General features: G+C 43.6%; 1 long non-coding RNA gene across 1 annotated transcript in view; it reads right to left on the bottom strand.

Annotated features, from left to right (window-relative positions):
- LOC120389341 overlaps positions 1-6,462 on the bottom strand; it is a 49,268-nt gene extending 42,806 nt beyond the window's left edge. The window contains exon 1 of the long non-coding RNA XR_005590879.1: positions 6,421-6,462. This is a non-coding gene — a long non-coding RNA (uncharacterized LOC120389341). The remainder of the gene's footprint in view (positions 1-6,420) is intronic.
- Positions 6,463-16,885: the final 10,423 nt, after the last annotated feature.

The raw sequence follows: 16,885 nt of genomic DNA, 5'->3' as shown, positions 1-16,885 counted from the left end.
GAGGAGCCTTCCCTCACCCAACATGCTGAGTGGGCCCCACAGACCCAGTATACTTGGCAGCTGGGATCGTGAACCAGAAACCTTTAGAGCTAAACAGATGAGTGCACCAGCTTGAGCTACACAGCCAAGCCTTCCTAGCCTCTCCCTGTAACCACTCATGTCCTCTGTGCTGAGCCGCACATACAGTGGGTTACACTTTCACTCCCCTTCCACAGGAGAATTCTCCGCTGGGCATTAGCGACCAGATTACAGCCCCGTTGCATCACATGAGTGATGCAAAGTGGCCATAACTATAAAGAGTCGGAAGCAAAAAAGAAGTGGAACCTACCATGATGCCAGCATTAAATGAAAAGGGAGAGGCCTAAGAAAATGTGTTAAGGGTACTCAAGGAGAAAAGATAAATAAGTTTTCGGTAAAGATTTAGGCATGTCCCATTCCTCCCATTATTTCTTGTCTTGAGCTGGGATTAAACTAGCTCCCATTTACTGTTCTCATTACACTATCCATGAAGGGAAGGCCGCCACGTTTTTAATGCCACCTGTAATCTGTGATTTATAGTTATGTTCCTGTGCTGTGCTACTTTGAGCTCTTCAATATCTGGTTGCTTTTATGGGGCTGCCTCTCCTATTTTCTCTCTGTTTATGGCGTCACTAATCTGTGAGAAAGGAACCGAACAGGCAATCAATCAAATCTCAAAATACTGAAAAGGACAAATCTCTATTTCCAGCCGAGATTACATAATTAGTTCCTAGGGGCATGAAAAGCAATTCCCCTTATAGGTGATGTGAGCTCCCTTCCAGGAAGCCTTGTAATATACATGTCATGAGATGTCACACAAAGGCCCTCCCTGAAGTTTGATGTTATGGCTGCATCCTGATATCTCCCAAAAGGGTTTATTAAGTCAGGGAGCAGGAAATGGGAGGGACCAGTGAGGTTGCTTGGGGGTAACTAAACCACATTTTAAGTGCATCAATTCAGGTCAAATTCTTGCTACCAAAATCTAAGGTCATGCTCGGATTAGTTCAACCCACCAACCTGAAGCATATTCTCACCAGCAACCACACACCGCACCATAGTAACTCTAACTCAGGAACCAATCCATGCAACAAACCTCGATGTCAACTCTGCCCACGTATTTACACCAGCAACACCATTACAGGACCTAACCAGATCAGCCACACCATCACCGGTTCATTCACCTGCACATCCACCAATGTAATATACGCCATCATGTGCCAGCAATGCCCCTCTGCTATGTACATCGGCCAAACTGGACAATCCCTACGTAAAAGGATAAATGGACACAAATCAGACATTAGGAATGGCAATATACAAAAACCTGTAGGAGAACACTTCAACTTCCCTGGACACACAATAGCAGATTTAAAGATAGTCATCCTGCAGCAAAAAACTTCAGGACCAGACTCCAAAGAGAAACTGCTGAACTTCAGTTCATTTGCAAATTTGACACCATCAGCTCAGGATTAAACAAAGACTGTGAATGACTAGCCAGCTACCAAAGCAGTTACTCCTCCTTTGGTGTTCACACCTCAACCGCTAGAAGAGGCCTCATCCTCCTTGATTGAACTAACCTCGTTATCTCTAGACTCATTCTTGCCTGCATATTTATACCTGCCCCTGGAAATTTCCACCACATGTGTCTGACGAAGTGGGTATTCACCCACAAAAGCTTATGCTCTGATACGTCTGTTAGTCTATAAGATGCCACAGGACTCTTTGTTGCTTTTTGCTTGGATTGGTGTAATAATTTTTTTCCTTGCAGTATCTTATTCAGCCGCTAGATGTCTCTATATGCTGCATAGAGAGCCAAGCAGCATGCAGCCCCTGGTACACAAGGGAGATAAAGCTGGGACTCAAGCTCGGTGGAAGCCTATTTATTTAGGAAGTCTTTAGTTTGCGGCTATTTTCATTACTGTACAGTTCTTGCTCAAGTGCAAGTCCATAGGTCATGGCAACATATTTCATGAAAAGACTGAGGTTGGGCTAGTATAGGTGTGTGTGTGTGTGTGTGTGTGTGTGTGTGTGTGTGTGTGTGTGTGTGTGAGAGAGAGAGAGAGGGATCTTGCACTCTCATTGTCTGCACTATTCCTCAGTATGGCTGGTACCACTAGTCCCTTGTTTTCAGGTTCACCAAAATGCACACACACCAAAAAAAAAATAAAAAAATTAAGTAGCCTTTAGTTACTTGGCAACATATTTCTGCGATGACCTCAAGGTACATCCTTCCTACACTTTTCCTCTCCTAATAAGGCCCTTCTCGGGACCTATCATAGTGACTCCACCAGCTGTTCCCGGTGTTGTTCCTTTTCCTCTGGTGCTAAGACACAGATCTACTTCCCAACCTAAGGCGCCTAAGGCGATCACAACCCCACCCAGGGCATCTCCGGTATTACAGGATACTCTTTTCTGTGCTCCCAAGCCAAGATATGATGGATCCCAAAAAATGGGAGACAAGAGAAAATGAGGCCATACTGGACCATGATGGGTGAAAGGTCTGTGGTGACTTATGTACTTCAATCCCCCTACCTGCCCTAGAAACAATGTTGTGCAAAGCCTTTTTGTTAAAAAAGCTAAATGTTCCCTGAGTGCAATTGATTAAAACATGAGCAAAGCAGCCATAAAGAAGATTGGCCAGTCATTTTGGAACTAAAATTGTGATTAAAAACCACTCTCCCCGTGGAAGTTCCAAAGCAGAGTGGCTGATCATGATTAATATGACACTACAGAACTTGGCTGCTTGGGAGATCCACAAAGAGCGAACTTGAGTTAAATTCTTATCAAGTGAAATGTATCCAGTCTAATCTGATAGGTCTTAAAAGGTTAATGCAAGTTAAATCAATGCAGCCTCAGTCCAGATAAAGTGTGGAAAATTGTCCTTGAGTGTGAATGTTCAGAAGTCTGAGGATGAGGGTAATAAAGTGTTTTCATCGTGTGTTAATCTTCGCCGAGTTCATTGCGGTGCATGAAAAGTTGATGATAAAGGTAATCCTATTTATCAGGCAGTATTGATAAGACTGGAGGCTGGGGGGAGGAGATACGTTTTAAACATTTCATCCTGCTGGCTTATGTTAGTTATCTTAATAAACACAATGTTTTGAAAAAAAAAAACCCACCAGCATTTAGATAGTCAAAGATTTAGCGCACAAAAGGCTGACGTCATGGTAACTTGCTTTGAGTCATAAATCTTCCAGCCTCCTGGAATCACCCATGGCAGGACAGAGAAGACTGGAAAGTTGATTTGATTGGTAAGTGACGCTCAGGGAAACTTCAATAGAAACTAGTGCCTGGTTCAGCAATGCACCTGACTATGTATTTAATGTCAAGCATAGGGTTAAGTCCCATGCAGACTTACAAGGGAGATTTTCACAAGCCATTGACAGTCGATGGGAGTTAGGTGCTGCGTAACTTCCATTCATGCCTTTGAAAATCTCCCCCTAAGATCATGCTTAAAGTTGAGCATGTGCTGAAGTGTTTGGCTGACTAAGCAGGGCCTAAAAATGGGACAACTGGAGAACAAGAAAACAATGGCTTTACTATGGGACATCCATAAGTGTCTAGCAGAATATGCCTGCCTCATTTCTGCTATTGCATTCACTGACTCAACACCATGTATTTTTACAGTCTAGTGAGTTTCCTTGTTCTGATGCATTTGGCTTACATAAATAACTCATTGCTGTAACTCAGTTTGGAGGTGCACTAACGTACGCACATTGTGATACTCGCTGCCTGCTACGACAAATGGTATGGCAGGATGGCAAAGATTAGAGACCGAAAACCTGTTAGACCAGCTGTCCTCTGCCAGAGAAGGATTTTCTCCTTCCAATGTTTTGTCCAGCCTAGTTTTAAATAACCCAAGTTCACGTGAGACAGAAGTCCACCTCCTAATATATAGCACAATGTCAGGACATTATGTGGTAACTGTATTCCTGTGCAGATGTTTATTCATTTGTAATGCTGACTGTACCAAACCCCAACATCCTGTAGTGCTTTTTGTGAAATCACAATATAGCTTTGCTGACCGTTACTCAGATAGTGAAATGAAGCTCTGCTTCTATCCAGGCAGATGGTGAAATGGGACGGGATGCACTCAGCATTAACTCTGTGTTGTAAAAATAGCAGCATTCCATTGATTAATACATATAAGACTTGTAAAGACAAATGCATTTATATAAAGCAATTTGAAGCATATTATTTCTTAAATGTTACATGAGACTGATATTAGTTTGAACCACTAATGGAATACCTTAAATTGCTGAAATTATGGGCACCAGACCCTGCCAAAACAACAGATGCAAAACCTGCAGACATATCTACACTGCTACAGTGATTAATACTCCCCACAACACACCTTTCCAGGCCCAGGGGACCTACACATGCCTATCACAACATGTGATGAACCTCATCCAATGCTGCAACAACTCTGTAGATGACACGGGACAATAATTTCACTCTCAAATGATAAAAGACAAAAACACCGTCTCAGCTGTGGATGAATGCTTTTCACAAAGTGATCACTCCATATCTGACCTCTCAGTCCTCATCCTCGAAGGAAACCTGCACGACATCCTCGGGAATGTAAATTCACTCTGCCAGACATAAAAATCATGGTCTCAACAGAGAGTGGTTGTATGGATCATCACAACAATTTGTAACCTACTAACTCTCCTTTGTCCTCTGTCTGCAGAAGTGTTAATGGCCCACTTCATTTTAAATGTTTGTTTGTTTTCCGCAACACGTTACCCCCTATGCGTAACAATCTGTCCAACCTCTTCTTTAACTGTGACACTCTGGTTGCCATTTCCAGTCTTGAAGAAGAGCTCTGTGCAGCTCGAAAGCTTCTCTATCGCCAGCAGAAGCTGGTCCAATAAAAGACACTACCTCCCTTAGTGCATCTCTCTAACATCCTGGGACCGACATGGCTACACCAACACTGAAATTATGCTTGACCAATGTAAAAAATGTGACTATAATCTATGCATTTAGGATGAAATTTGCCCATGTGCAGACAGCGAGCAGTAGAATGCCCATTTGTCACTTGTATCCCATTGTTCAAAAAGGGCTAAGAGGGAGATTACAAGCTATGCATAGTTCATGTGCTGACCATCTGCACAGGGGTGTTTTTCCACCATCGTGTTTTGATAGGGAAAGGCATTTATGTTCTAACATTATCAAAGTCTAACTCAGGGTATGTCCACACTACACGCCAGATCAGCGGCTAGCGATCGATCTATTGGGGATTGATTTATCGTGTCTCATCTAGACATGATAAATTGATCCCCGAATGCGCTCCCCATCGACTCCGGAACTCCACCAGGGCGAGAGGCAGAAGTGGAGTCGACGGGGGAGCCGCGGCCGTCGATCTGTTAAAAGAACTGAATTTATTCAACAAAGGCACGTTGACGTTGGGGCGGATGGTTTGATACTTGTATATTTTCTGTGTGTGCGTATGCTTGAACATATCCATGCCATTCATGCATGTATCTGCCTTTCTAATACTGAAAGATCAGCTGCTCAGATACTATAGAATTTGTCTGCACAATAAGAAGACGGCAGATGATTTTTAGATCAAATTAGTATTTAAATAACTACTGTAAAGAAATCAGATAGGTTGTTAACCTGAAAGCTAACTTTGACTCAAATATCATACTGCTATTCATGGGAGTTTGATTGGAATTCAGTGATGCCAATGTCATATAGTTAATGCCGGGAAGAGGAAGAATTTTCCCAATTAGTGGTTATTTACATTAATTATTTAGATTATCATTAACACTTCTTGAAACATTTTTGGTCTCGACTGCTAAATTCACAGATTCAATCCTGCTGTTTGTCATAAAATCAACTGGATTTACTTCTTTTCTACAGTGTAATTTTGATTTTTTTTAATTTTATTTTATCTGGTTAAGGCCCTGATCATGCAATCTGAGTCAGAGGAGTGCCACCCCTGGAATCCCTGGAGCTTGAAGGGGCTCTGTGCAGGACCCAGCTTGCAGGATCAGGGGTTAAATTTTGTAAAACTCAGAACTGAGCATGAGGCTGCATTGATTACTACTTGCTCACCCTGCCCTGATTGTAACTGTCCTTGCTTACCCAGGAAAGTTCATCCAGATCCCGATCAGACTTCAGGGCAAACACGTACATGCTTAGCTTTTAAACACATCAGCAGTGCCACTGACATCGATGGGTGAAATCCCAGCCCCACTGACATCACTGAGTGTTTTCACATTGACTTAACTGGGGCCAGGGTTTCCCCCAATGGAACTAAGCACATGCTTAAAGTTATGCACATGGGTAAGTGTTTGCAGGCTTGAGTGCTAAGACAGAGGGCAAGAGTCTCCGCTAAAGATCTACCCCAAGAAGTTCTCAAGGGGGGCAGCATCATCTAGTGGACAGGGCACTGACCTGTGCTTCAGGAATTGTTGCTTCTCTTCCGGGCTCTGTCACTGACCTATTGCATGAGAGCTTGGGCAAACTGATTCCCTTCCCATCCATTGTCCTCTAGATTCTAAGTTCTCTGGGGCAGGTTCTGTCTCTTGGTTCCCAGATATTGGGTGGGCTGGCTAGGCACTGCTGCAATACCAATTATAACCAGCCTTGTCCGAGCCCCAAACCAGCTAGTTTCTCTCTGAATACCTCTCCGTTTGCTTCTAGCTCCCTGTCCTTCAGCTCTACCCACAAGACACCGCGGCTTCCTGCTGCCAGGGTCTTTCCACTCTTAAACCTCCAGCAGATTATAAACAACACTGACATTTGACTTAGCTAATTAAAGGCAAAGAGCAAAGTGTACCAGCAGCTCAGAGTGAGCGATGGAAGGCCACCACGCGGTGACACGGAGGGCAGCCAGATATAGGAAGATCATTTAAAGGCTAATAAATGACAAGGAAATATAGTGTCTGTTTACGCAAACCTTGGTGAGCTGGAGTCTATCACACAAGTCTGTGCATCTTAAAAAGTGAGGGGGAAAAGGATCCGGGTGATAAGTCCCATCCGTGGACCAGCCGCACCAAGCTCGTTAATGAGTAATGAGGGAGAGAGCAGGACAAGAGACAGCCCGGGATGAGCAGAGTAACGATCGCTCAGATGATTCTTTAATAATAAAAGAGAGAGAGGGGAGGGACACGCTGGTGAGAAGAAGTAGATAAGAGCAGGAAGAAATGGTGAATGCATCTTGCTTCAGTAGAAACCGAATTGGTACTCGGGGCATGTCTACACACACAGCGACGCAGATGCACCACTGTAGTGCTTCAGTGAAGACACTACTACGCCCACGGGAAAGCTGCTTCTTCTTCCACTTCTGTGGCAGGCAGTGGCTATGTCGATGGGAGACGCTGTCCCGGAGGTTACTGTGTCGCTCAGGGGGTGTGTGTGGATTTTTCACACCCCTCAGTGACGTCGTTCTACTGATGTAAGTTTGTAGTAGCTGTATCCTGCAGTCTCTCCTCAGGCAACATTCCCAGGGACGCGATGAATGATCAGGTCTAGGGAGAGCTGATTGGTGAATAGTCTAGGAGGGCCTGAAGCACAGAATTCAGAGTCTGATTGAACTTCAAGGCTATTCAGGAGGCAGTGCGGCCTAGTGGATAGGACACTGGACCAGGAGATCTGGATTCTGTTCCTGGCTCTGCAGCTCATTAGCTTTATGAGCTTGGGTGATTCCTCTCACATGTCTGTGCCTCTGTTTCCCCTTCCACTGTTTGTCTATTTTGACTACTTAGATTGTGAGGTTTGGGGCAGGGACTGTGTAGCTGCACATTGCCAAGTGCACTGGAGTCCTGGTCTTGATGAAGACCTTAAGGTGCTACTATAATTCGGGCCCTACCAAATTCATGTCCATGAAAAACATGTCACAGACCGTGAAATCTGGTGTTTTGTGTGCTTTTACTGTATACTATACAGATTTCACAGGGGAGACCAGCGTTTCTCAAACTGGGGGCCCTGACCCAAAAGGGAGTTGCAGGGGGTTACAAGGTTTTTTTGTTTGTTTGTTTGTTTGGGGAGGGTTGTGGTATTGCCACCCTGACTTCTGTGCTGCCTTCAGAGATGGATGGCCAGAGAGCAGCAACTGTTGGCCAGGCACCCAGCTCTGAAGGCAGCGCCCTGCCAGCAGCAGCGCAGAAGTCAGGATGGCAATTCCATAACGTGCTCCTCTTACTCCTGCGCTGCTGCTGCTGTCTTCAGAGCTGGGCAGCTAGAGAGCAGCGGCTGCTGACTGAGGGCCCAGCTCTATAGGCAGCAGCACAGAAGTAAGGGGAGCAGTACTGCAACCCCCCTACAATCTTGTAACACTCCCCCCAACTCCTTTTTGGGTCAGGACCCCTACAATTACCACATTGTGAAATTTCAGATTTAAATAGCAGAAATCATGAAATTTACATAAAAAAAAAATCCTATGTCTATGAAATTGACCAAAATGGACTGTGAATTTGGTAAGGGCCTAGCTATAATGTCGTTAATAACAAACTCCCTTCCTTCTGGTTTTGGCAGTAATGTAACTGCACCGACTATTTTCCCATTCTTCTTTGCAAAATGGCTTACGGCACCTCAGAGTTACAAACACCTCAGCAATGGAGGTTGTTCGTAACTCTGAAATGTCCGTTAACTCTGAACAAAACGTTATGGTGGTTCTTTCAAATGTTTAGAACTGAACATTGACTTAATGTGGTTTTGAAACTTTACTGGGCAGAAGAAAAAGTCTGCTTTCAACCATCTTAAACGAAACAAGCTCAGAAACAGTTTCCTTACATTGTCCAATCTTTTTTTAAACTTTCCCTTTATTTTTTTCTTTTAGTTGTTTTAGTTTAACAAGGTACTATACTGCATTTGCTTTTTTTGGTCTCTGCTGCTGCCTGATTGCATACTTATGGATCCAAAGGAGGCGTGTGGTTGACTGATCGGTTCGTAAGTCTGGGGTTTGTAACTCTGAGGTTCTACTGTCTTTGGGTGTTTTTAGGACAGGTGCACACAGCATTTTCTGAGAGATTGAGGGTTGTTCAGTATTCGATACAAGTTTGGACATCGTGCAATAGCCCAGTTAGGAAGGCAAAGCACTTGTGAACACTGTCGGCTTCATATCAAAGGTGCATATGCTATTTGGTAGAGCAATCAGCGTGCACATCTAACCAGCTGGTCATCTGAAGAAAAAACGCATTTAAAAAAATATATGAAGTCTTGATTCGGTGCCAATTTCTGTGCAATGTTTATAGCTAATGAAGCGCTCAGCATCTGTCTCCTGCTGGCCAATCCCTTTCCTACCCAGCATGGGAAAAGATTCGTTCTCCAACTTCTCCCAGCTCAGTTCCAGGCAAGAGATATGTGTGTGTGTGTGGGGGGGGGGGGGGGGCGGGTCAGAAGACTCTTAACTGGCTCCTTTGGGCTTCCCCTCCTGCCTCTGCATATGGAGAGACAGGTGAGCTCCCAGCCACCTGCTCACACGGCACTCTGAGCTCCATGCACGGATGGCAGGATGCCTCACATCTGCAAGCTGGTTCCCATTCCCTGGCCTCAGTGTAGCCTGATTTGGGGTGGGTTAGTAGGGTTGGTGTAATGTATCCACTTAATTTAATTCTATTTGATTAATTAATTTTTAATTAATTAGTAATGTTAATAATAATTATTGGATATTAATAGTATGGGTTTGGCTCACCAATATATTTGATCAGAAGATAAAGTTCGTCCTGAATCAGGCTTCACAGAGTTTATAAAAGGAACTTCGGGGTATATGACAGGCGCTTACACTGAGACAGATATAGTCAAAAAGACCTTTTTATTAAAATCAATGAAACAATAAGTAAATGTTAAAACAGTTCAAGATTACAAAGTTACAAAATATCACAGTTCTTTAAGAGAGATATTTATGATAATACATGGTTATAAGCTCACTCTGTGTAGTGCAGCAGCACTTTGGGTGTTTTCCACACCTCTGATAGAGGAAGCTATTGTATGCCTTTTGGTTTTAACCCTACATATACTTTAGGGGATGAAGCAGAAGGGAAATTAGATTCCTTTTTACTTACAGTTTTGAAAAGAAATAATACTACGGCCTATTAATAGTTAATAGCCTTCATAGATGGGTGGCATCGATACGTAGATGGGGTGGAGGCGATGGAGAGTAGACAGGAACAGATAGATGGGTGTGTCGCCTATCTAATGGTGATTTGTTTCACCTTTTATAGAGCATTATTCGGAAATCCTTCCTCCTATGCCCAAATTTCATCTTTCCCCCACGGAAATGTTAGGGTACACCTGCCTCACAGGCTAACCTGTGTGTGCGTATAAATGACAGTTATGTACGCATTTGTGGTGTACTTGTTAGATTTGTGGGTAAAAATCCCTTTTTCCACCCTTTACTGTTATTGGTTCAGTTAAAGGTCTCCAGACATCTGCATAGTTATTTTGTCTTATTATTACTTTTCTGAGTAAGGGTCTCAAAGGTTGCCTTAGCATCATACAGGATGTCTGACCTGTAGGTATCTTGCATTTCAGCTATTGCAAATCTATAAGCCTATTACATACTTAAATTTATCAAAAAGACATTTTCTATATACCAGCAGATTAATCCTCAGGGCTACATCAGGTAACCTTCTAGCCCTCCTGAGAGTTGGCAGTATTTCAAAGGGACCCTATTAAGGGCCCAAAAGCAAGCTATTCCGCTGGGTAGGAAAGATAGAAAATGTGGCAAAAGACCAGCTTGGCTTAATCACGAGATCTTTCATGAGCTAAACAATAAAAAGGAGTCATATAAAAAATGGAAACTAGGACAAATTACAAAGGATGAATATAGGCAAACAACACAGGAATGCAGGGGCAAGATTAGAAAGGCAAAGGCACAAAATGAGCTTAAACTAGCTAGGAATCAAGGGAAACAAGAAGACTTTTTTTATCAATACATTAGAAGCAAGAGGAAGACCAAGGACAGGGGAGGCCCACTGCTCAGTGAGGAGGGAGAAACAGTAACAGGAAACTTGGAAATGGCAGAGATGCTCAATGACTTCTTTGTTTCGGTCTTCACCGAGAAGTCTGAAGGAATGCCTAACAGAGTGAATGCTAATGGGAAGACAAAATAAAAAAAAAGAACAAGTTAAAAATCACTTAGAAAAGTTAGATGCCTGCAAGTCACCAGGGCCTGATGAAATGCATCCTAGGATACTCAAGGAGCTAAATAGAGGAGGTATCTGAGTCTCTAGATATTATCTATCGAAAATCATGGGAGACGAGAGAGATTCCAGAAGACTGGAAAAGGGCAAATATAGAGCCCATCTCTAAAAAGGAAAATAAAAAAAACCCAGGAAACTACAGACCAGTTAGTTTAACTTCTGTGCCAGGGAAGATAATGGAGCAGGTAATGAAGGAAATCATCTGCAAACACTTGGAAGGTGGTAAGGTGATAAGGAATAGCCAGCATGGATTTGTAAAGAACAAATCATGTCAAACCAATCTGCTAGCTTTCTTTGATAGGATAACGAATCTTGTGGATAAGGGAGAAGTGGTGGATGTGGTATACCTAGACTTTAGGAAGGCATTTGATACGGTCTCACATGATATTCTTATCAATAAACTAGACAAATACAACTTAGATGGGGCTACTATAAGGTGGGTGCATAACTGGCTGGATAACTGTACTCAGAGAGTAGTTATTAATGGTTCCCAATCCTGCTGGAAAGGTATAACAAGTGGGGTTCTGCAGGGGTCTGTTTTGGGACCAGCTCTGTTCAATATCTTCATCAATGACTTAGATATTGGCATAGAAAGTACGCTTATTAAGTTTGCAGATGATACCAAACTGGGAGGGATTGCAACTGCATTGGAGGATAGGATCATAATTCAAAATGATCTGGACAAATTGGAGAAATGGTCTGAGGTAAACAGGATGAAGTTTAATAAAGACAAATGCAAAGTGCTCCACTTAGGCAGGAACAATCAGTTTCACCCATACACAATGGGAAGAGACTGTCTAGGAAGGAGTACGGCAGAAAGGGATCTAGAGGTTATAGTGGACCACAAGCTAAATATGAGTCAACAGTGTGATGTTGTTGCAAAAAAAGCAAACGTGATTCTGGGATGCATTAACAGGTGTGTTGTGAGCAAGACACGAGAAGTCATTCTTCCTCTCTACTCTGTGCTGGTTAGGCCTCAACTGGAATATTGTGTCCAGTACTGGGCACCGCATTTCAAGAAAGATGTGGAGAAATTGGAGAGGGTCCAGAGAAGAGCAACAAGAATGATTAAAGGTCTAGAGAACATGACCTACGAAGGAAGGCTGGAAGAATTGGGTTTGTTTAGCTTGGAAAAGAGAAGACTGAGAGGGGACATGATAGCAGTTTTCAGGTATCTAAAAGGGTGTCATAAGGAGGAGGGAGAAAACTTGTTCACCTTAGCCTCTAAGGATAGAACAAGAAGCAATGGGCTTAAACTGCAGCAAGGGAGGTTTAGGTTGGACATTAGGAAAAGGTTCCTAACTGTCAGGGTGGTTAAATACTGGAATAAATTGCCTAGGGAGGTTGTGGAATCTCCATCTCTGGAGATATTTAAGAGTAGGTTAGATAAATGTCTATCATGGATGGTCTAGACAGTATTATGTCCTGCCATGAAGGCAGGGGACTGGACTCGATGTCCTCTCGAGGTCCCTTTCAGCCCTAGAATCTATGAAATCTATGATTGCAGAGAGGAGCTTGAAAATGTGACTTCTAAAGGCTCAAACCAGAAGGCCCATAAAATGAACCCAATATGTATTATTTTAAAAAATCTCCTGATTTTGGGGCCTGACTCATGAATTTTGAATGGTTGGGGTTGGCAATAATGTGAAAAGTTTCTCACTTCATAGGTTTTCCCCTGTATTGCTGCACAACCACTGGATACCTATCTTCTGGTTTCCAGCTGCTTCCTACACCACAGTATCTGAGCACTACTGAGGCAAGGTCCCTGTTGTATCTTCTGCTCCTCTTCCTTCCAAGCAAGCCACATGCACAGAGTTGCAAGATGCTAGCTGGGAGGTGCATGGACTCCTTTTAGAAGCCAGCAGCGGAACAGTCTCTGCTTTCCAAACAGATTTTTTATATGGTAGCTGCCGAACAAAACCAAGGTCCAGCGAAATCCCACCAAATCTAAGATACTCAAAAGGTACAGTCTGAAAATTCAAGCTTAAAAAGAAAGCCGGGAAAACCAATGTGAAATATTGGTGCCAGCTAAGCCATGAGTTTGTCTGGATTTTCCATCCTTTACTTTCACTGCGTAAAGATATTGTAGCAAAAGGAAAGGATAGAAAAATCCTTCCAGTGAGTGATTATGGGTGTCCACAATACAGCTAACTGTACAGTATATAATATTTCACCCTTCTGTACAGCTTCCATCAGAGGATTACAAAGCACTTCACCAACATTAATTAAATGACCCTCACAAAAGGCACTGGAGGTGAATATCGTTATCCCCTTTTGATAGATAGGGGAAGCATGACACAGAGGTTAAGTGAACTGCCGACAGCCACCTAGCAAAGTTAATAGCAATCAGGTGTAGAATCCGGGAATTCTGGCTTCTAGTCATCAGCTCCAGCCACAGAAACGTTGGAGAGCTTTGCAGTGCCCCGCTTCAGAGCTGTTAAAATCGGATGTGTGCATGAATAATAATAGATTTTTTTTAAACCTACCTGTATTATTCTTCTGATAGTGTCGCAGCCTTCTTGGAAAATGAGTGTTATTTACTTGATAGTCCCCTAAAGATCCCTTTTTCATAGACTATTGTATAAATTTGCATTCAGACAATTTTTTTAAAAAATGTGAATTATTCACTTGATTGGCCTTAATGGGTTCTCCTAAAATGCCTCAATGTGTAGCCATTATTATCAATACAAGGAGGACTAATAAAAATCATGGAAAACAATAACTGCAGCTGGATTTTCCAAAAGGGCTGGATAATGACTACTAAAAACGTGTATATAAGAAAGGGTAATGAAACCTCATGCTTCAGGGAAGAAGCTGGTTGCATTAAACGGGCTAGGAAGTAACCCTCCTGTCTGCAGCATTGGACAGTCAGCTAAGGCTTGGATTGTCACTGGAGTCTAAGGGAATTAGGAACCCAACTCCTATTATATTGGGGGTCTAAGGGAGTTAGGACCCAGTTACCTTTGAAAACCTGACCTCCCAATTCAATGGGATCTAAAGATGCAGATAGGCCCCTAGAATTCAAAAGTGCCTCGACTCCCCATTGGGAATTAGGCACCTAACCTGCTTAGGTGCTTTTGAAAATCCCACTGGGGCCTATCTGCATATTGAGATGCCAAAATACCTCTGAAAATCTGGCCCTATAAGCCTGACTCCCTCCGTGTCCTCTGAAAATCCTAGGCCAAGCTGCACAACGAGGCAAGTTTACTAAACACAGTTTGTGAGCATTGCCACTAGGGCTGGTCCTAGTGATGAAAATTCAAACCGGGGACCAGAACCCTAATGGCTGTGGGCATCCAAAGCTGAGGGGTTGGGTTTGTGCGGTTTCTGCTCCCTGACACACTAAGGTGCTTGGCTGCAAAGCTGAAGAGTGGGTTTGAATCGTGTTTGATCTCACACTGAAAAGCCGCCTCCAGTTCACCTAGCTGCAAAACGAGTACCTGCCCCATTGGGTTAGGACGGTCAAAGGGGGCCGGATGTGAGGCTGACCACATCACTCCCTTGTGTGCCGTTGGCTATGAAAGCAACGTGCCGCAACCGTGGCAGCCTGGTGAGCCAGTGGCCTGGGGGGACTTTGACTTGACTGACACAGCAGGGTAATTGTAGTCAGTCACTCCCCTGAAATATAAAATGCTCCCTGATGCTCAAAACGGAACTGCTGATACCTAGAAAACCATAACACATTGTAGCTAGGCTAGAAGGTCTGGACTAAATCTACAGTCTTCAGGGGAAATTCCAGCAGACTCCATTAGAATTTTCATCTACTGGCCACCTGGCTTTCTTCTAGTCTCTCTTGGTTTTTGCATATGGACCAGTAGCCCAGCAGACTCTTCAAAACCAGTCAACCATCGGTAACCAGTAGGGTGGCAACCATGAATATTCCCCTGGAGATTTCACAAGTATTTTTCTCTTAGCGAGAGGCATGTATTTTATTCTGTTCAGGTTCTTCCACCATCCTCAGCACTGAAGTATCTGAGCAGCTTCCAGTAGTTTGCATTAAGCAGTGCGACTAGCATCTGGCACGTAGTGTTTGTTCTCTCGTCCTCTCCACAGGGGAGAAGTATGTGCAGTCTAGTGTCTTGATTTCATAGGGTGGGGGTTTTTGTATGGTATTTTTTTTGGTATATCTTCCGCCCCTCCAGCCCTGATCTGTATGCTGATTCCATGTTTCGTTTAAAGTGGTATCTCACTCTGGGTGTTGCTATTTATCTATCTATTGGTTTTGCACAGCAGCCAACTCTGTAGAGTCAAAGTGCTTCCCAGGTGAAATAGGTTGGCATGGGACAATTGGGGGAAAACCTTGGGGAATTCAGGACTCTTACCATCTTCTCCTATCACTCACCAATTTCAGGGTCTATCCATAAAGCAATGCCAGTAGCGGATTCTTTCTAAACCACATCCTTCTTAGAAAGGTTACCGTAAATGTTTCCCTCAGACTTGTAACTTTCGCTCACACAAACCAGGAGCCAGTGTGGTTTCCTCTATATTCTCTCATCAAACGGCGCACCATCACAGCCCCTGTTTAAGTTAAGTGCTTAGGCATCACTTAAATATCTTTGATGGAAGAAGCTTGTACCATGAATAATTGAGACATCCTGGCAGTTTTTTAAAACAAAGGGATGCATTAAGGCTGTCTCCGTGGCACAACATCCCAACTTTTCAAACATGTGCGGCGACTGAAGCGAAATAATAATCTCTGGTAATTAAGATCAGCCAGTCAAGAGTAGGTGATTAAGTGTCTGAGATGGCGCAACATCTGCTTTATACAGGTTCTCTTCCCATCGTCGTGTTTTCCACAACAGTGCACACTGGTGAGATGGGAGAATGGGTTCAGTTAAAATAACTCTCTGGGATTTTCAGCCAAAATCTGACACAAAACAACTTGTTTCGAGGTCTGAAAAAGTTTGCTGGGCTTCCCTCACGTAGCACATGGATGTGGGAAACTTGTGCTCTAGTGAAATGAGAAATGGAATCAGATTCAGAAGACCTGGGTGCCGTCTCTGGCCAAGTGTTGGTGTGTGACCTGCAGTTCTGTAAGCACAGTCAGATATCTACATAAAACACTGTGGGCCAGATTCTGAGCTGCCTTGGGGGTATCTTGGCCCCTTCGTCCCAGTGCAAAGTGGCGTAAAAGCCAGTTTAACCAGTATAGGAGGATCTATCTGCATCCCTGAATTTTCTCATAACTTGATACATGCCTGTGTCTTGGGAACCTTCCACCAGGAATCTCAAAGCGCTGTGCACATATTAATCCTCACTGCACTCTGTTGTGAGGCGGGGTGGCAGGAAATACAAGCTCTATTACCTGAGGAGCGGCGCCTTCTCCTGCTGGATAAGTTATGTCAACTTCACACATTGGCATTGTGGGTATAAATGGGCCTAAGGGAGTCAGACACCTCCCCTACTCTCAAAGTTAATGAAAGGATCCTAACACTTCACCTGATGCATCACCTCTGAATTTGGTGCCAGCTAAGGTAGGGTTTTCATGAGGTGGCAGTTTCAAAAGTATTCAAAGGGTGACATCCTAGCCCCATTGAAGCCAGTGGCCAACCCCCCATTGACTTCAACGGGGCCAGGAGTTCATGCCAAGTGTCTGAACTGAGGCACACTTCGTTAGAGGCCATCTTTGAAAATTTGGCTCAGAGTCCCTTGATCCAGGTGACACTGCAAGTCTGAGGTAGATCCTGGGATATAACCAGGAGACCACACTCCCA

The sequence above is a fragment of the Mauremys reevesii genome, linkage group 23 (genome assembly GCF_016161935.1).
Source record: "Mauremys reevesii isolate NIE-2019 linkage group 23, ASM1616193v1, whole genome shotgun sequence".
Taxonomy (NCBI): Eukaryota; Metazoa; Chordata; order Testudines; family Geoemydidae; genus Mauremys; species Mauremys reevesii.
This window is presented reverse-complemented; position numbering and strand designations above follow the sequence as displayed.